This window comes from Hemiscyllium ocellatum, chromosome 6, assembly GCF_020745735.1.
Source record: "Hemiscyllium ocellatum isolate sHemOce1 chromosome 6, sHemOce1.pat.X.cur, whole genome shotgun sequence".
Classification (NCBI taxonomy): domain Eukaryota; kingdom Metazoa; phylum Chordata; class Chondrichthyes; order Orectolobiformes; family Hemiscylliidae; genus Hemiscyllium; species Hemiscyllium ocellatum.
The window spans coordinates 5186071-5208241 of record NC_083406.1 but is presented as its reverse complement, the minus strand read 5'-3'; positions in this window follow the sequence as shown (position 1 = coordinate 5208241).

Sequence of the window (22171 nt, the reverse complement as noted above, 5' to 3'; positions counted from 1 at the left end):
AGCTTTCTAATGCCTGGAGACATTTTGTCATTTACTAATTAACACTTTTGCTTATTTTACCTATTATTAAAAAATCTTGCAACTGTACCACTACTCTATATTGTCCATGCAACCAAACAATTGTAACGCCTAAAACAAACTGGAGATTATTGACCTATCAATCACATTTATGAATTTTGACTTCATAGAATCCGTACAGTGTGGAACCAGGCCATTTTGCCTAATAAGTCCACACCGGCCCTCCAAAGAGTATCCCACCCAGACTCATTCCCCTACCCTATTACTCTACAATTACCCCTGACTAATGTACATAGCCTGCACATCCCTGAACACTACGGGCAATTTAGTATGGGCGATTCACCCAACCTACACATCTTTGGACTGTGGGAGGAACTCAGAGCACCCAAATGAAACCTACGCAGACACAGGGAGAATGTGCAAATTCCACACAGACCCAGTGCCCAAGGCTGGAATCAAACCTGGGTTCCTGGTGATGTCTCTTTGTTTTTCAAACTTATAGTATCTGTGCTATCTTGGGGCACTGGTATTCTTCACATTATCACAATGTTGTGTTTTCAGGTACCATCATGTGATATTCAGGTCTGAGCATCTTGCTGCAGCCAATCGTCTGTTATCCATGCTGAGACTAGGGTCTGTCTAATTACCAGTAATGAAAGATAGACCAATGATCAATCTGAATAGAAGACGCACTTGTCTTACATAACAAGACAGTTTGTTACATGACAGGACTAGACACACTTCAGTCACTAGTCACAATTATTATGACACTAAGAAGCTGTCGAGAATATCTTTGTTCCCTTTAGTCACTCAAACAGAACTCATCAGCGTCCCCCGAAACAGTATGTGATATTATTGTCTGGGTAATGTTGAAGATACCATGAACGTAACTTCATCACAACTTCCTAGGAGAGGTGATGGCTTAGTGGTGTTATCACTGGATTGTTAGTTTAGTGACTCAGGAAATGTTCTGGGCACCAGGGTTCAAATCCTGTCAAAGTAGGTTGTGGAATTTGAAATTCAATAAAAATATTGGACTTAAGAGACTAATGATGACCATGAAACCATTGTTGGGAAACCCCATCTGGTTTACTAATACCCTTAAAGGACAGGAAGTCTGTCCACATGTGACTCCAGACTAACAGTAAAGTGGCTGAGTTTTATTGGGTAATAAATGCTGGCCTTGCCAGTGGTGACCACATCCTGTCAGTTAATAAAATAAACATTATCCTGTACTACATCGCCTCACACCGCCAAGCATCAATCCTCATCATTAGCCATCACACATTTATGACGTAATCATTTTACGTTTACCATGAGCCAACTTCCTCGCAAATCTGACTCCTCAATCCAGGTGGTTGGGATGTTGGGATTCCTACGGTCTGTACTTTCACTAGAATTGGAAAAGCTATGAGTACTTCTAGTTTGATGTCAGTTCACCTTGATTTGATCTGTAGAATATTTCATAGCTGAGGATCCTTTGTCTTTTGGATTTCCTTCATAGAAAATGGAATTCCTGGGAGACCCAGTCTATCTTTGATGAAATACCTTAACATCCTTGATCTGTCCCTGGTTCCAACGTCTGACAAACCGTCCCTTTCTTGGCCTGATACCTTCCAGTAAACACAATCTACCCTGGATACTCAATCTTTTACCTGACCCTCTTGTCACCTTGCTTCCTGTTATCCTGTTTACCTGGCACCCTCCCCTCTATCTCATCCCTACCTGGCACCTAAATCCCTGGAGACCTACCTACCTAGATCTACCCTCTTGGTGCCCTAACTTCATACTTGCCCAGAGTAGGGGTCTGTGATTCTAAACCTTCAAATTTCAACTGACATAGCAAGCAACTGCTTTGAAAGAAGGAACATAGCTTGCCTTCCCTCGACAGTTCTATACGATAGAGGGAACTGTCAATTTCTGAAGGAGCCCTAACCATACAGGATCTTCTTACAAACAGCAGAGCTCCTTCCTGACATAAACATGAAGAAGAGTGGCAATCTTTGAAAATCCAGCCCAACATTTCTCACTCCAATGTGCCCAATGTCCAATTTTCAATGAGCCAACTAATGCTTATACAGAGAAACTGTTTAAAGGCTGTGTTGTTTCAAGATAGCTTGTAAACTGCCCTTCTTTTTAAGCTTATGCTCTTGCATTCATCAGTGCAGTTTTAAATTCTGTTGTTGTAAAGTTTGGTGTACTCTGAACAAATAGCTGTTGTTGTAATTTATTTGTCGACCAGTCTTATGACTCTGTATGTTGCAACACAGTTCTAAATCCATCCAATAAAGCTTGACATTCTATTAACTGACTGTTATGCAGTGATTTACCACTTTGAATCTTAATTTCTGTCTCACTGCATTATGGTACCTCTGTACACTGGGTTTTGCTGGTTTTTTGTAATGATCAAGATGGTGGGGTGCCACCTTTTCCACGGTTTTCCCAACCAAGATGGAGTTTTGATACTTCCTCAAAATCAAAATGAACATTTTCCTGCTTTTAAAAAAGATACAGAACACAACATCTTTTCCTCTGCACAATCTTTTTTGATTAAGATTGTTTGGCTGCAGCTATCACGAGTATTCCAGTTGAAATCTTGTTTAATTATTGAGCCCTGATTCTTTTAAACCTTTCCTTTCTTTTGATTAAACAATAATCCAGAAAAAAATAAATCATTTAGTCTAGTTGATTAAGGAAAAAACAGTTTTGTTAAATGCATGTGTATTCCATGTCCTTGGTTCAGTCTTTTGACGAGGATGTGGAGGAGCCGGTGTTGGACTGGGGTGGACAAAGTTAAAAATCACACAACAGAAGGTTATAGTCCAACTGGCTTATTTGGAAGCACTAACTTTCGGAGCGCTGCTCCTTCATCAGGTAGCCAGTCATCTTTTGGACTATAACCTGGTGTTGTGTGATTTTTCACTGTAATAAGGTGAATGTTGGTGCAATCAGCCTTTCAAAAGGGAATTGACTATGTACTTGGAGGAAGAAAATATCAAGGCACAGGATTAAATGAGGCGAAGGACAAACTCATTTCCTTTTGCAGAGAACTCACCAAAGCTCAATAAATCAAATCTCCTCCCTCCATGTTGTGAAAATTCTCTGATTCTATGTTCTGCTCTTTTCTTGAGAGTACGATGCATTAGCTTTCCGATTTAGCTTCTTCCTGCATGTGTAGGACAACTAGTTTTTCATAGAGTCACAGCTGTACAGCATGGAAACAGACCCTCCATCGAACCCATCCATGCCCATCCCTCTAAACCCTTCCTATTCATCTCCCCATCTAGATGCCTTATAAATGTTGTAATTGTACCAGTCTCCACCACTTCCTGATGAAGGGCTTTTGCCCAAAACATCGAATTTCCTGTTCCTTGGATGCTGCCTGACCTGCTGCGCTTTAACCAGCAACACATTTTCAGCTCCACCACTTCTTCTGACAACTGATTCCATACACACATTCCAAAAATCTTTCCCCTCTCACCTTAAACCTAAGGAATCTTTTTGGATTCCTTACCCTGAGGATAAATCATTGTCTATTTACTCTATCCATACCTTTCACAATTTTATAAACTTCTATATGGTCAACCTTCAGCCTCCGACGCTCCAGGGAAAACAGCCCCAGCCTATCCAGCCTTCCCTATTGCTCATATCCTCCAACCCTTGCAACATCCTTGTAAATCATTTCTGAACCCTTTCAAGTTTCACAACATCCTTCCTATAACATGCAGACCAGGATTGCACACAGTACTCCAAAAGTGGTCTAACCAATGTCCCGCCTCTTTGTTACTTGCTTCAACTGGCTATGCTATTCAATAGCTTCACCACCTTGAAGGTGTGGAGGAACCAGAACATCTTCCAACTGTCTGTGACCATTCTGTTTTGTTCTCATCGGAAACTCGCCACCATATGCCCCCTATTCTGCATCCTCTGTTAATTACCTTAATCAGAGTGAATCTGGCAATACATAACTTTGTTGTCCCTCCACTCAAGCTATTTCATCAATTCTGTCCTATGTTGCTAAGTTTTAACTTTTCAACATGACCTTCAACAGCCAGCTAATCTCCTGGGTAAAGCAAAGCCAGTTAAAAATAGATCAATTAATGGAAAAGATAACTTATTGAATCTCCTCTCCATTCTTTCAAAGCTCTGGAATTCTTTATTTTCTTTCATTTCTTTATTTCCATGAATTATTCTTCATTCTACATTCATCAGGGTTTTAGAACACACATTTTGTATTGACAATCCATTCAGCAAGGCATGAATTCAAGCGTCCTCCAGAAAATACAATGACTGCACTTGAAAATAATTTACTCTGTCAGGCATTTGTGCTATTCCAAAGGCATTATAGAAATGTCAAGTTGTTTTTCTGATTCATGTCATTTATTTTAATCTTTTCAGCCTTTTTAACTATGGACGTTTAACATAGAGTTCCTCAAACAAAAAATATCCATGTCTTAATTGCTAAACATACAGGCCAAGGGCTACATTTTATGAGGCCTTGAATGTATGGGCCGTGCGAGACATCTGAGAGATTCATGTGAGGAAGTTGGACAAGCCTCACCTGATATTGGGACCAATCCGCTGCATTTTTAAACATTGTTCTGGCATCAAGATGACAAGGAAACAGTGAGATTTCTATGAATGGGGATTATCACTTGGGCGCAGACTCATTAGCAGAGGGATTTGCCAGATTATGATGCAGTCTCCGAATCTACCATCTGCTGTGAGGAAACAAGATGTCAACATTACAATTTAGTGCAGGTACCTGATGGCATCAGCTTGAGCCTGGTCCTCCAGGCCATCATCTTTAACAATACCACAACAATATCTCCAGGTACAGTGCAGTGTGCCAGTCAAATGCATTCTTATCCAAGGATACAGGCAGCTGACAACGGCCAGCCTCTCACTACCTTCACAGCACCTCTCTGATCCACTTGGACAACACATCTCCACTTTAAAACCGCAGTTTGGATTGCAATTGGTATTCATTGGCGCTACAGGAATGGATAGTGCACAGGGACAAGCATCTAGTTCATGGACTAGACCAGGGTCTCAGTGTGCTCACTTAGTGCTCATTCTGTTAACACCTGAATGCCCACAATGGCGGCACAGTGGCTCAATGTTTAGCACTGCCACCTCACAGCGCCAGGACTTGGGTTCAATTCCACCCACCAGTGACTGTGTGGAGTTTGCACATTCTCCCGATGTCTGCGTGGGTTTCCTCTGGGTGCTCCAGTTTTTTCACACAATCCAGAGACATGTAGGTTAGGTGGATTAGCCATGAGAAATGCAGAGTGATGGGGATAGGGCTTTTTAACATTTACTCATTTGTGGGATGTGGGCATTGCTGGCTGGGTCAGCCTTCATTGCCTGTCCTTAGTTGCCCTTGAGAAGGTGGGGGTGAGCTGCCTTCTTGAACCACTGCAGTCCACCTGCTGTGGGTTGACCCACAATGTCCTTAGAAGGGAATTCCAGGATTTTGACCCAGAGACAGTAGGGTGGGGAGGTAGGTCTGCGAATCCTCAAAGAGTCAGTGTGGACTCGATGGGCATAATGGCTTATTTCCACTCTGTAGATTTACTTATTTCCCTCCACTCTATGATTCTATGATTGTATGAGAAAATTCATCAAAACACATCTCACTGGTTCTATGTTTGCTTACACAACGTAACAATCTCAGGTAACTCTACCAATGTTATATTTATTGGTGGATGTGTTGTACATGCTAAGAAGACAGATTTACTCCCAGAAGTCAGGCTCCAAGATATTTATAAGGAGGCTATTCATCACATTATGTCCATGCTACTCTACAATGATCTGACTCTACAATTCAATTTTCCAGCTTTTAGTCTATAGCTCTGGAGGGTGTAGCAATGTAAGTGAATGTCTAAATACTGCTTAAATGTTATAAAAGTTTCTGACTCAACCACCCTTTCAGGTTGTCTGTTCCAGATTTACAAATTTGTTCAACTTTTTTCTTAGCCTTCTACGTCTTATTGTAAATCCATTCTTCCAGTTTATTGATCTTGCTACTAAACATAATTTCAGTTCAAAAGAGTCATGTGATACTCAAAACGTTATTTTTTTTCTCTAAATCCACAGATGCTGCAGAACTTGTTGAGTTTCTCTGTCCAACACGTGCTTTTGTTTCATTCTATCTCTGGGTCAATGTCACATGTGGAATGGTTAAGTAGTTCAGGTCTACATTCGATAGAGTTTGGAACGATGAGGGGGGATCTAATTGAGACTTAAAGAATACTGATGGGTCTGGATAGAGTGAACATGGAGATGATATTTCCACGACTAACAGTCTCAGAGTGGAGGGATGACCAGTATGTAAGTTAGCTCACTGAGCGTGAAGGTTTGTTTTCAGATGCTTCATCACCATAACTAGATAACAGCATCAGTGAGATCCTCCAGTGGAATGCTGGTGGTATGTCCCACCTCTCTATTTGTAGTTCTTGGCTTCTTAAGGTGGCTGATATCATTTCCTTTTTTTCTCAAGGGAAGGAAGATAGGATCTAAATCAGTGTGTTTATTGATGGAGTTCTGGTTAGAATGCCATGCGTCTAAGAATTCTTGTGCATGTCTTTGTTTCGCCTGTCCTAGGATGTGTGTGTTGTCCCAGTCAGAGTGGTGTCCTTCTTTGTCTCTATATATAGAAACGAGTGATGGTGGATCGTGTCTTTTGGTGGCCAGTTCGTGTTCATGTATCCTGGTGGCAATTTTCCTACATGTTTGTCCGATGTAGTGTTTTTTTTTACAGTTTTTGCATGGTATCTTGTAAATGACATTAGTTTTACTGGTGGTATCGAATGGATCCTTTAGCTTCATTAGTCACTGTTTAAGCATGTTGGTAGGTTGGTAGAGGGATGACCCTTTAGAGCTGAGATGAGGAGGAATTTTTTCAGCCAGAGGGTGGTGAATCTGTGGAGCTCATTGCCACAGAAGGCTGTGGAGGTCAAGTTATCAAATGTATCTAAGGCAGAGACAAGGCATGTTCTTGATTGGTAAGGAGATCAAGGGTTATGGGGAGAAGGCAGGAGAATGGTGTTGAGAAACATATCAGCCATGATTGAACGGTGGAGCAGACTTGATTCATTGATTGGTCGAATTCTGTTTGTACGTCTTATCGTCTTATGTTCTAATGCTTTTGCAAATTAGCTGTCACACTTCTCTTTTAGTACAATTACTTACATTTCAAAAGTAAACAATTGACAAAAACATTCTTTGGGATACTTGGAAGTCATTATAAAAAATATAAGTTATTTCTTGTATTATATACTACAGGTCTCTAACTCTATCAGAATACTTTGCTGAAACTTGATGTCTTAACAGATTGTAATTAACTAGAATCATTTTTCTTTTAAAATCTATTACTCAACTTTCTTCACAATGAACCACCTATATTTGGAATCAATAATACCCACCTTACAGAATGTAATATTTAATTCTAAATCATGTGAGTAATTACAATGTGATATACTTAACGAGTACAAATTAGCAGAACAAATTTCTATGAAGCTAGAAAGCCTAACTTCAGCTCATTAAAACTATGTTTTCTCCCTTTCATCTACATATTAATGGCTGCTCCTTATTCAATATTCTAATCTAATATTGAAGTTGCCAGTCTCCCATCACTCATTAAGATACAAATGATTAAAGAAGTCCATATGTACCACATTCTGTCATTGCACAATACTTGAAACCTGGTGCAACAGCTTTATCAGATTAAATTTAATAAATGCACAAAGTTTATCAGTAAGAATGTATTGATTGAACATTTATCAATCCTGGTACAATGCAAAGGTTCTCACACTGGACCGAAAATATTTGTAATAATGAGACTTGACAAGTAGCTGACTAAATGCCTGGTATTTTGACACATATAATCCCCAGCTGCTAAACCATTTCTGTCAAATATAATCTAAAACAAGAAAAACAGAACTCCACAAAAATAACCCAGAGTCTGCCAACTGGACACAGATTTACTTGAGGCGTTACCTTGAGCAAATCTTTAAAAATGTGCACTAGACAATGATTGGAGACAAGAAACTACAAAGTGAAGTTTTGGAGAATGAAGAGATCTAATTGGTTGAGATCTATCACAACGCTCAATACAAATTCATGACTTTCTTTCTGTTTTAAAACCTCCTGAATGTAACAGTGGGATTCAATGATCTTATGTAACATTAGGAAATAGGTTTCAACTTGCCAAAAAATGGAAGTGCCACTTTAGAACACATTGTTTTAGACACTGTCCTTTGTTAAACACAAAAGGGCTACTCACACAAACATTTAAAGACATCATCCATATGCAGGCAAATTGCTTTTTTGACTGTCTACTTGCTGTCACAGAGTTAGTGACATGCAGGGTGTTGAGGGAGTTGTGAAAGGTTAGCCATGTTATCAGGGAAGCAGATTTCAGAGGAGCTCTGTGCTTCTGAAAAGGTCATTTTCATAGTACTTCCTCCCAGGGGGGTATTAAATGGTATTACACCTTCGGGTTCAGTACTGAAGGGAGATGGAGCAGAGATGGCAATAAAGACCCTCAAAAATGGAAGATGTTTAGCAGAAGGACAGTCACATTTAAAAAAGGCCTTCAGGGAATATTTCTTCAACCTACATCAACGTCTGGCCATGTGTGTGTGAGACCGGTGCTACAGTTTTTAAAACTTGTTACATGACATGTTTACTAAAACTTGACTCCTTCCACGAGGTCAACTAAGTTCTTGCAGCACTACATCCATGTCCTACATGCCAGCCAATGGTCAATCACTGCAACTCCCAAGAGCACCCACTGCTTATTTGGAAAGGGTGCCTTCTATCTATGCAAGCTGGCTTGAAGTGGCACTAGCATAGGATCCCTGATAATGCCTGCAACAGGGCATTCATTGTGTACCTGAATTCAATGGTCTGTCCAATTTAGACCCCATGATCACTGGGGAAAGATCAAACATTGATATCTGTGCCCAAGGCACTGCTGTGTGATATGGAAAAGGTGAGGACTAAGGATGTTGGAGAGTCAGAGTCAAACAGTGTGGTGCTGAAAAAGCACAGCAGGTCAGGCAGCATCCAAGGCGCAGGAGAGTTGATGTTTTGGGCATAAGCCCTTGAGTGATATTCCTACTATCGATGACACTAGTTTCACTCTGAAAGTTCAAATTTTTGGAGGGTGGATTTTTCTGCAGATTTTGCATAATTCTCCAGCCCATTACAGCCATCTGCACCACCATTCAAAGCAGAAAGGCATCAGACACAATTCTTACATTATGTGTTCCTGTCTCAGGTAGACCATGTTGGATCCAAACATATAATGATCTCCATCAGGACAAGGTATGTTATCAGTTCCAAAGCCTTCATAAGTTGCATAACATATTAAGCAGAATTTGAAGCCAATTTCACCATCAATCTCCCTTATTCCTTCTAATGTTATTTGAGTTGTCATGTTTTGGTTCCTACTGGTCATTACTATTCCCATATGCCTCGCCTGTCTAACTTGACCTATTTTCACCCAGTATGCAGGATATAGGAACTGGAGCTCTTTCTTACCTCGGGAGAATTTTTATTTGTTAATACTGTGGGGGAAATAAAACACTATTAGTAACAAGTTGCTTACAGTGTGCATTTCATGTTTGACAATCCAAAAATGGATTTAAGTGGATTTCAACCTGGCAGTTTGGTTTGGAGTATGTTTATTGCATAAGACAACCATCTCATCCAAAGTAAATCTATCAATTTTCAGAACACACAAAATAAATACTGTCAAAATTATATACCATTCTGGCTCTCCATCTCAGCTACTCTTTTACTCAAAGGGGTCCGATCCTGAGTTCTTCTGTATCTCCAAGATCTCTGCCCTCTCACTTGTCAACTTGAAGCATTTTTCTCACATGTTTAACAACCAACATCACCTTTCCTTCTGCAATCCTTTCTTGCCCCCTCATCCTCCTACTTTCATTACACTATCAACAAGACCACAACTTTAACCATCAGGAAGGTATTTCTTCATTGCAGCTATCCCTATAATCCATAGTGTTCCCTTTTATGAGGTTGAAACCAGCAAAGGTCATTAAATCCTGCCATCCCACTGTTTCTCCGACGAATATAAACTTCCAGTCACTCAAATTGCAACTCTTTCTATTTTCTCCATGGAACAGTAAGAACAGAGATGGATTATTGTGCTGGCTTTGTGGTTTTACAAAGGTCAACATTAATCAGCCAGCCATGTCAAGGTCTGAATTAATTCTAATTCTGAGACTTCTTCGAAGGTGGGGGATCACAATTTGTGCACTTCATGAGTTTTTCAGCTCCATGCAATATTTAAATAGTTCAGTCACTTCAGGCAAGTGCCCCTATCAGGAATGGTAATTCTTTTGATGCAAATCTCATCAGTGCATTTTCAGCTCGATCGAAGGTCTCATAAAAGAGAGCTATTCACCATGAGAGGCAGTCAGTGCAGCCTGGATAAATGCTGAAGCAAGTTGACAAACCTTGAACACCATTAACACAGGAAAGCACCTCGAAACACTTCGCAGGAACACAATCAGAACAAAACCTGCCGTCAAGTTACTGAAGAAGCTAACACAACAGAAATTGTCAAAGAAGCACCTTGAATGAAACAGAAAATGAGGTGGAGAGGCAAGAAGATTTAGGAAGTAAATTCCAGAGATTAGGCCTAATGCTGACCCTGCGTGAGATGGATGAGAAATTGGAAATGGTAGGGTGAGAGGAAAGTTGTCTTTTATGCAATGCTTTACTTCAGCAAAGGCATAGAGGAAAGCTGTTATACCTGGCAGGAGGTGGTAGCCTGTTCCAGGACTGTGAACATTACCATTCAATCTGGTAATGATACCTTACATAGAAGCTGCTAAGACAAGGCTTAATTGTTGATGATGTATGGTTTGCTGCAGTATTTGTTGTCTCTTCGTTTATATCAATTCCATGATGGGCATTCAATGAGAAGTTACTTTTTATTACATATAGCCTAATCAACCTGATTCAGGGATATTATTACACACCTCTGGTGTAGGTGGGACTTTAACCTGGGCCTCCCTAGTCTAGGGGTAAGGACATTACCACTGCACCACTAGAGCTCCTACAGGGAGAAGGAATTTTAATCTTTATAGATAGACAGAGATCACAGAGATGTGGTTGTTTGATTAAGAGGGATATGGTTGCAATGTGATTGATAAATAAACATCTTTGTATGTAAAGATTGATGACAATCCCAAGCATTACCACGTGAAGTCTTCTGATCTGCAGCCTCCTCCATTCCCCCTGAGTGATTGGCTTGGTCAGTTTGGAAGGATGGTTAAGTCTGAAAAACGTGTTGCTGGAAAAGTGCAGCAGGTCAGGCAGCATCCAAGGAGCAGGTGTATCTCCTGAAGAAGGGCTTATGCCCGAAACGTTGATTCACCTGTTCCTTGGATGCTGCCTGACCTGCTGCGCTTTTCCAGCAACACATTTTCAGCTCTGATCTCCAGCATCTGCAGTCCTCACTTTCTCCAAGGATGGTTAAATGTCAAGCAGAATGGTAAGAATCTGGGTTCATATCGAAGCCAGAGTTGGTAAGGACAGCAAACTTCTTCCTTCCCTAACAATACCAAGAATAAACTATATTCAGATAGAACTTTTAATGTCAACATAACAGGAGCATTATAAAACAAAGTGATGCTGGTCGAGGTCAGGGAGGTAGTCAAAAGATAGGTCTTGTGGAATGGCTGAAAAGATTATTAGCACAACTGGAACTAGCTGTAGGCACCATGGTCAGTATGGACCAGTTTGGGCTGAAGGGCCTGTTTCCATGCTGTATTCCTGTATTACTCTATTAGTGCGTTAGGGAGTGTTAGCCTTGGTAACAGAAAGACATCATAAAAATAATAGATTTCTGCCAGTTTAATGCTCACTATCACTAATGCCATTTTTAAAACATTTTTTGGTGTACTTTATCAATTAAGATTAAACTTTGAGTTGCCATCATGGGGTGGGGGTGTTTGGTGTCTCTGGATTACTAGTTCAGTGACTTCATTACTTTATGAAACTAACTAAGGCTACCCAACTCTATCATTTATTAAAGGAATATCCCAGGTATTTTGCTTGTCAACTTAGTCTACATTAATTGTTGCCTTTATGTCATAAACCCTTACAACATCCTCAATGCTTCTCATACTGGTTATACTCTCTTCTACTCTCCTCTGTTGGGCAGAAAGCATAAAAGTTTGATTACACCTATGAACAGATTCAAACTGCAGCTTCCCCCACACCTACCCCCAGTCCTGAAGAAGGGTTCCACCCGAAACATTGACTTCTCCACCTCCTGGTGCAGCCTGGCTTGCTGTGTTCCCCCAGCCTCCCGCCCGTCTACTTTGTATTCCAGCATATGCAGTTTTTTTGTCTCTTCCCCACTGTTGTCAGACTTTTGAACGGCTCTCTCGAATGTTAATGCTGAGTCCCCATCTCTGCACCTTCTCTTCATCTGTAACATTGTATTTTGCACTTGATTGGGCGGCACGGTGGCACAGTGGTTAGCACTGCTGCCTCACAGCGCCAGGGACCTGGGTTCAATTCCCGACTCAGGCGACTGACTGTGTGGAGTTTGCACGTTCTCACCGTGTCTGCGTGGGTTTCCTCCGGGTGCTCCGGTTTCCTCCCACAGTCCAAAGATGTGCGGGTCAGGTGTATTGGCCATGCTAAATTGCCCGTAGTGTTAGGTAAGGGGTAAATGTAGGGGTATGGGTGGATTGCGCTTTGGCGGGTCGGTGTGGACTTGTTGGGCCGAAGAGCCTGTTTCCACACTGTAAGTAATCTAATCTAATCTGCGAGCCTGATGCACTTTGTATGTTATAATTTGTCTGCAGAGCAAGCAGAAGAACACCTTTCACTGTATCTCGGTACAAGTGACAACAATCAATCTATCAAACTGCTGCAGCATTTTGATCCAAACTGCAAAGTGCAGTTGAAAGCCTTGATATACTCTCTTAAACTATTCACACACCAAACCACTTTACCATGATCTAGCAAATGGTGCTATTTGAACATATTGACCATTATTTTATTTCTCACTCTTCAATGTAGAATATCTGAAAATTATGTTTGAGACAAGATGTCAGGTGAACAAGATTAAATTAAAATAGAAAGTTCAGAAATTAAAAGCCATGATTCAGTTGAAGGTTGAATGTGGAAGCTATTTGACACAAGGGAATAACATACAATGATATAAAATGGATGCTAAATTCTTCACCATAATCTGATTTTCCCTGAGTTAGAATGACTTTGGAGCCCTTCTAAAAATAGCAGAGATTCCAGGACTTTTCAACTCCATTTTCCATCCTCTTGATTTATAACAGGTGCTTTTAGGGGTGTAGTGTGTCTCAGGTCATAAGCCCATACCCAGCATTCCTGGCCTGGCTGCAGCACTGTGGAGAAAGGCACAGCATTATTCCTCTCCAGCTTAGATGGCTTCAGACCAGCCTTTCTGAAGAGTTGTGGTTCATTGCACCACAGATGTAGGAAATCCATTGTTTGCATAAGGAACTCCTTTGAAAGGTAACTTCAAAATGCGCATGGAAAATCCTCCATACCAACATGTGCCCTTTCACCCACACACCAAGTCCCTTATGGTACGTCCATGTGGACATTCCTGATGAAGGACTTATCCTGGAGATATCGAATCTCTTGCCTGACCTGCTGTGCTTTTCCAGCACCACACTTTTCAACTCCGACTGTCCAGCATCTGCAATGCTCGCTTTCTCCTTAGGGTGCATCCACTCCCATGTATCACCCAGGAGAAAGTGAGGACTGCAAATGCTGAAGAATCAGAGTTGAAAAGTGTGGTGCTGGAAAAGCACAGCAGGTCAGGCAACATCCGAGGAGCAGGAGAATCCTTCCATGGTATTCATGCGCTGTGAGTTTTATAAAAGAAACGAATTGCGTGGGGATAACAGGATGTGTAAAACAAACAAAAAGCTTTTATTTAGAAAGGTAATTGAAAATTTTCCAAAACGTTTTAAAATGGCTTCTTTTTAGTAGAGGGCAACCTTTCAAAAGGTTTAATAGTTGAACCTGCACACACTTGAAGCTCTTAACCTTGTGGAAATGGAAATTATGGAACTGATAGCATCCAGCTAACTGTCAATGCTGTCAGTCAAACTGGGGTTCATGCAGTTCACCACATTAGAAGCCCAAGCATTCAACTCAGCCTCATTATGTATTCTAGCCTATGAGCCTAGGGTCCCACAGACCAGTCATTCAAAAAGCTGCCTTTTATACCTAGCTGTCCTAGTTTCTAAACGTTTTCCTGGGTTAGCTCATTTTAACCCTGATGAGGGAGCAGTGCTCCAAAAGCTAGTGCCTCCAAATAAACCTGTTGGCCTATAACCTAGTGTTGTATGATTTTTAGATTAGATTAGATTACTTACAGTGTGGAAACAGGCCCTTCGGCCCAACAAGTCCACACCGACGCGCAACCCACCCATACCCCTTACCTAACACTACGGGCAATTTAGCATGGCCAATTCACCTGACCCGCACATCTTTGGACTGTGGGAGGAAACCGGAGCACCCGGAGGAAACCCACGCAGACACGGGGAGAACGTGCAAACTCCACACAGTCAGTCGCCTGAGGCGGGAATTGAACCCAGGTCTCTGGCGCTGTGAGGCAGCAGTGCTAACCACTGTGCCACCGTGCCGCCCTAATTAGATGACTTACTTTTAGTTACTTTTAATTTTGTCCACTCCAGGACAACACTAGCACCTCCAAATCATCTGACCCTGATGAAGGGCTTTTGCCTGAAACGCTGATTCTCCTGCTCCTCGGATGCTGCCTGACTTGCTGTGCTTTTCCAGCACCACACTCTCGGTCCCTGTTAACTTACCCCTACTTCACCAGAATGAAAATGAACTTCATTCCCTTCTGCATCAGGAAGGCTGAGCTGGGAAATCTGGTGACTCATAGTCATATTTATGCAGTCATAGAGTCATACAGAACGGAAACAGACCTCTCGGTCCTAATGGTCCACACCAACCATGTTCCCAAACTAAACTAGTCCAGTGTGCCTGTGTTTGGCCCATCTCCCTCCAAACCTTTCCTTTTCTTAAACTTATACAAATGTCCTGTCAGTTTTCTTGAGGATGTAAATTCAGGCGAACATGTGAGACCTACTTGGAACAATTTCAACATTGCCTGGTTAGGGGAAACAAAGTGGGTGGTTAAAGTCACTGACAGATATAGGGAAGGAAGGTCGGATTTGCATTACCATAATGTCTTGTACAACCTGCTGTAACATAAGAAAGTGCAGCAACCAATCTGAACATAGCAAGGTCCAATAAACATTAATGACCAGAAGCTCTGATTTTAGGTGTTGCTGATGGATAAATATTCCTGAAGAAGGGCTTAAGCCCGAAACATCGAATCTCCTGCTCCTTGGATGCTGCCTGACCTGCTGCGCTTTTCCAGCAACACACTTTCAGCTCTGATCTCCAGCATCTATAGACCTCACTTTCTCCTCAATGGATAAATATTGACCAAAGGCAAATTCACCTGCTCCAAATTAGAGTCCAATGACATTTTGCTTCTATCTGAGAGGGTGTAAGATTTAATGGATCTCAACTGAAGTTCAGTTGTCTTCTTGTAGACTCCTATTTTGAATTCTGCTATTTATCATTGAATATTCAGGTAAGCTTGGGAGTTAGTTTCTCCAAGCGTTCACAGTGATGAGTTCATGGTGGATTACCATTTGTTTCAGCTCCTGCATTATCTGAATTCTACCCTCTGAGTTAAACTTAGAGCTACTGTATCTGTAACCACAGTGTATCATCCATTGTGATCAAACAGACCATTTGCTCACGCAACACACTTTCATTTAGAAAATCAAGGGCAGCACATACATGGGAACACCTCCACCATCAGGTTCCCATCCGAACAATTCACCACCCTGATTTGGAAACATATCACCATTCCTTCACTGTACCTGGGTCAAGATCCTGGAATTCCCTCCCTAATGGGATTGTGGGTCAACCCACAGCAGGAGGACTGCAGCGGTTCAAGAAGGCAGCTCACCCCCACCTTCTCAAAGGGGCAATAACAGCCAGAGAATAAATGCTGGGCCAGCCAGCGATGCCCATGTCCCACAAAAAATGAATAAAAAAGAAAAAAAATGTGATAATTAGGAGGAAAAAGATGTTTTGAATCACATTGTCCAGGTCAGATATAGAAATACTAAAACCTTAGCTTATATTTGCAAACTGAACAGTTCTGATGGCTGACAGCACATCATGTGATTGACAATACCTGCTCCAGATGAACCTGAAAGGCAGGCAAACATCTAATTAAACCATGGACAGTAAGAGATACTTGGGAAATTCACCAGTTCCAATTGTTAAGGATAATTGGTCAACAAAAGAAGACGATCACATTTCAGCTAACTTTATCTTCTATGTCACCCTGGAGCATATAGATATTGAAACTCAATGTCTCCCCTTAAAAGCATTCAGAAGGGCAATTTGAATTGAAAACAGAAAGTGCTGGAGATCACAGTGGATCAGGCAGCATCCATGGAGAGAGAGCAAGCTAACATTTCAAGTCTAGATGACTCTTCATCAGAATTTGAATTGAATAAGGTAACTCAGTTAAAAGTATCCTGGCCATCTCCGCAATTCTTAAGTGTGAAAGGCTACAATGCAGGATTTGCAAACCCAACCCCCATAGCTTTTTTGAAAGAAAACTTTGGACATGTAATAGTCACAATAGCCAAGTATGTGAAGTGCCTTTTAAAAGTAACAGGCAGAGGCTATTCTAATGAGTGGCACCATGAGAGCCAACATCTGAAATACCATCCAAAATGTCACAAGCCAAATACGTGACCAAAGGTGAAACAGCTATACTTTGAAAGTTGGAGAAATAATTTTTTCACCCAATCTGGTCCACCCTCAGCCTCCCCTGAGAGTTGACCTCCTCCCACTCCAATCAGAGGAAACCTCCCAGCATACTGAAAACCCTTTGCTTTTACCAGAGATGTCCCACTAAAGCATAAATTAGTTTGATAAACTGTGTGCCTGCTGTGAAATGATTGCAGTTAGAATTGCACATTTTTTGTCCTGCCTCATGTGTATCCAGTCCTTGAGTGCTTGAGAAACATCATGTCAAAGCCTCCAGGACAAGTGTGTGATTAATAACTCATCTTTACTTTTAAATTCACAAGAATGCGTTGCTGGACACAGCCCTTACTGATCCTGTGAAAATCCTCATTGCTAATATCTGGAGACCAGTGTCAAAAGTAGAAGAGCTATCTTACAGACTATTTAAGCAACAAGCTGACATCTGGATGCTTCTGGAATTAGAATTCCTACAGTGTGGAAACTGGCCCTTCGGCCCAGCAAGTCCTCACCGACCCTCCAGAGAGTAACTCACCCAGACTCATTCCCTTATTTCTCTACATTTCCCACTGACTAAGGCATTAACCCACCCATCCCTGAACAATATGTGCAATTTAGCATGACCAATTCAGCTAACCTCCACATCTTTGGATTGATGAGGAAACCCATGCAGACACCAGGAGAATGTGCAACCCACACAGACAGTTGTCTGAGGCTGGAATCGAACTTGTGTCGCTGGCGCTGCGAGGCAGCAGTGCTAACTATTGAGCCACCATTATTGTGGTAAATCCACTTCAACTGACAGGACAGATTCAGCACCGTGGTGAACACTCAGCTTAGGGTTGCCCTGACAATCCTCAACATTACCTCCAGACACATGAAATGAGGTCAAGCATTATAAAGTAAAATTCCTGATGACCATCTACTATACACCATCCTCAGCCCCCCTTGTCTGATGGATCAGTACTCCTCCATATTGAACACCATTCAGAAGAAGCAAATGTGTAAGTTGTACTCTGGGCGGTGTCTTTAATGTCTTTTACCAAGAGTGTCTTGGCAGCACCACTACTGACCAAGTTGGTAAAGTCCCAACAGACATAGCTGCTAGACAGGGTCTGCAGCAGATGGTGAGGGAGCTAACTAGAGGGAAAAACATACTTTATCTCACTCTGTCAAATCTTCCTACGACAGATGCATCCATCTAATGCCATTTCGGACAGGTCTTGTGGTGATGAAGTCCTGCTTTCATGTTTACAATGCCCTCCATTGTGTTATGTGGCACTACCATTGTTCTAACTGTGATCAATTATGAACAAATCTTAACAACTGGGTGTCCATGGGCCATTAGCAGTAGAACTGTATTCCAAAACACTCTGTAATTGTATGGCAAATCACTTACCCCACTCTGGTTCAATGAAGATTGCATCCAGGCATACTTAAACATGAGGTCTCAACGTGCTGAAGCTCCAGCATGAGACTACCTGCCTGCCAAACAGTATAATCAGCAAGAGCTCAGCGTATCTAAACAATTCCATAACCAATAGATCCGACTAAGCTTCAGAGTTCTGCCACATCCAATTGTAAATTGCAGTGAAGAATTTTAAATAAAAGAACTCACTGGGTAAGGTGGCTCCACAAATACCCCACAGTTATTAATAGAGTTGCCCTGCACATTAGTGCAAAAGATAGGATCTACGTATTCAGCTAGATGCGTCATGTGGATGATCCATCTCAGCCTCCTCCTGGTGTCGTGAGCATCACAGATGCCAGTTTTTAGTCAATTTGTAATATTATGTGTGGATATCAAGGAATACTAGATGCTGCAGAGGTGACACACATTTACAGGATTCTGATAATACTACTGAATGCATTTGCTCCAGACCCTGCTCTCCCCACCCCACCCCTGAAACACCCCCAACATTCCTGATGAAGGGCTTATGCCCAAAACTCTCCTGCTCCTCGGATACTGCCTGACCCGCTGTGCTTTTCCAGTACCACACTTTTCGACTCTGACTCCCCAGCGCCTGCAGTCCTCACTTTCTCCTACTTGCTGTTGACCTGCCCATCATGCTGTTTCAGCAGAGCTACAGCTCTGGCAGCTATGCACCGATGTGAAAAAAATTTGCCCACGTAAATCTTAGGGATAGAGTGTGGTGCTGGAAAAGCACAGCAGGTCAGGCAGCATCCGAGGAGCAGGAGAATTGATGTTTCAGGCATAAGCCCTTCATCAGGAATGATGAATTTCCTGATGAGCAATTTCTGATGAAGCGCTTATGCCTGAAACATCGATTCTCCTGCTCCTCGGATGCTGCCTGACCTGCTGTGCTTTTCCAGCACCACTCTCTTGACTCAGACTCTCCAGTATCTGCAGTCCTCACGTTCTCCTATACCTCAGGTCTATACACAAAAATCTGGACATAATAAATTCCACCCCATTAGTGTACGCCAATCATCAATAAATAGATACTAGCACTATTAATGATATCTATTAAAGTAGCACTTGGTTAGTTATAGTATATAAAGTGGGACGCTGGAAAAACACAGTAGGTGAGGCAGCATTTGAAGAGCAAAATAGCTAACCCTTCATCATGACTGGGGAGAGGGAGGGAGGATCAGAAATAAATAGGTGGAGGGGGGGGTGGGGCTGGGGCAAGGTTAGTTAGGATGGCGATAGGTGGGTGAAGGTAAGAGGTAATGGTGATTGGTCAGTGGGAAATGTGGAGCAGATACATAGAAAGGAAGGTGGACAGGTAGGACAGGTCAAAAGGGCAGTGCCGAGCTAGAAGGTTGGAGCTGGGATGAGGTGGTGAGAGAAGAAATTCGGAAACTAGCGAAGCCAATGTTGATGCTGTGTGTTTGTAAGGTCCCGATGTGGGAGGTGAGGCGATCCTTCTCCAATTGGCTGGTAGCTTTGATTTGGCAGCGGAGGAGGCCCAGGCTTTGTAAGTCCTTAGGTGAGTGAGAGCAGCGTTTGAGACGGTCGGCCACAGGGCAGTGAGTTGTTGGGTGTATGTGTCCCGGAGATGTTCCTTCGACAACTCCAAAAGTTGGTGTCCTGTCTCCTCGCTGTCACGGAGACCACATCGAGAGCAACAAAAATCCAGTAAATGATGGTGGGTGGATGTGCAGGAAAAACTCTGCCAGATTTGAAATGATCCTTTAGTGCATTGAACAGAGATGAGGGGGGAGGTGTGGGTGCAGGTTTTACACCTTATGCGGCAGCAAGAAAAGGTGCCGGGAGTGGAAGGTGGGTTGGTGGGAGGCGTGGATCTAGCGAGGGACTCTCAGAGTGAATGGTCTCTGTAGTATGCTGTTAGGGATGGGGAAGGAACTAAAACCCTGGTGGTGGGGTCTGACTGTAGGTGGTGGAAATTAGGAGGATAATGCCCTGTATCTGGAGATTCATAGGGTGAAAGTTGAGGACTGGAAGGGGGGCATCTATTGTTGTTGCTGTTGGAGCGGTGGGGTTCGAGGGCAGAGTTATGGGAAGTGAAGGAGATGCACTGGAGGGCATTTATGATCATGTGGGAGAGGAAATTGTGGTCCTTGAAATAGGAGGCGATCTGGGATGTTCTGTAGTGGAATTGCTCCTCTTGGGAGCAGATATGATGGAGGTCGAGGAATTGGGAATGTTTTTACAGGAAGGAGGTTGGAAGGAGGCGTAGTCATGGCAGCTGTGGGAGTCAGTGGGTTTGAAATAATGTCTGTGCCAGGCAATAATCATCTCGTGGAAGAGGGAATGCAACTATCATCCCATAACATTCCACTGCATTACCATCTCTGAATCCCTACTACCAACATCCTGTGGTTAAGATTGATCAGAAACTAAACTGGGCAATGCTTATAAATATCGTGACAACAACAGCAGGCCGGAAGTTTGGAATCCAGCAGCAATAGCTCACCCCCACTTCCCCAAAGCCAGACCACATCTGCATTGCACAGATCGAGTGTGGAGTGGAATATTCCCCATGAGTGTAGCTACAACAACACCCAAGATGTTTAATGTCCTCCAAGACAAGGCAGCCTCTGTGATTTGCATCACATCCAAAAGCATCCACTCCCCCGGCCATCCAACGCACAGTAGCTGGAATGTGTACCATCTCCAAGATTCACTGTAGAAATTCATCAAGGGTGTTCCACCATCTGCTTCCAAACCTGGGACCACCACTGTCTAGAATAACAAGGGCAGCAAATGCATGGAAACACCATCACACTGGCTGCTTGTTCCTGTCCAAGCCACTCAAAATCATGACTCAGAAATATATCACTACTCCTTCACTATCATCGGGTCAAAGTCTTAGAGTTTCCTCCTTAATGATATTGTGGGGTGTATCCTCTCCAAATGGAAAAAAATAGTTCAAGAATACAACTCAACAACATCTTCTGGTCAGGTCAGCAAAGTATCTCCTAAATGCAGTTTTTAGAAAATCATTTATTTTCGAAAACACTTTAACAATAAGAAAGTAGATACACCTTACCAATTAAGACATTTTGATTATGAGCAATCTGTGACAACATCATAAGGTGAGGAAAAATCCTTTAATTAGCACATCTTATGAAATATTTCAAGAAAACTTATCCAAATTATATTGATTGGCTCAGCTAATAACAGAATCTCAATATAATAATGAATGTAATTAACCAGCCACAAACACAGATGTATTTAAACTAATTATTTAACAATTGCTATACTAGATGAGGAGGTGTGGATGAGCAACTTCGGTTTTTAAATCCTTCAGTAGGTCAGCACGAATATTTGTGTCCTTTTAGTGCGCAGCTCAACTCTATTACAATATCATAACAGTCAATTAAGGAGTCAATTACAAGATTTTCTCAAATGAAAGAGGAATTTTATTGTTTAATAATCTCAGGAGAAATAATAAATGTGACCTTTAGGGCAGGTATAAAGTTTAAAACAGGACAACTGATACAAAAGGAAGGGGTTTTTAGAAAAGATCCTTTGTGTCCTTGAAATGTTAGATTTTAATCCTGATTGTTTAACAGATACTTTATAAGCTCAACAATGGCAAAATCTGTGTGTATTGTTGAGGTCTTGATGTTTTTTGAGAGTCTGAAGGGTATATGCAGAGAAAAAGAGACAGAAACTGGTAAATGGATTAGTACCAAAACCATTCTCTGCCTAAAATTGTTTTTGTTTTGGAATCCAGAACTACAGGGTATAGGTTTAGGATCAGAGGGGCAAGATTGAAAAGAGATCCAAGGGGCAACCTTTTCACACAGAGGTTGGTGTGTGTATGGAATGAGCTGCCAGAGCAAG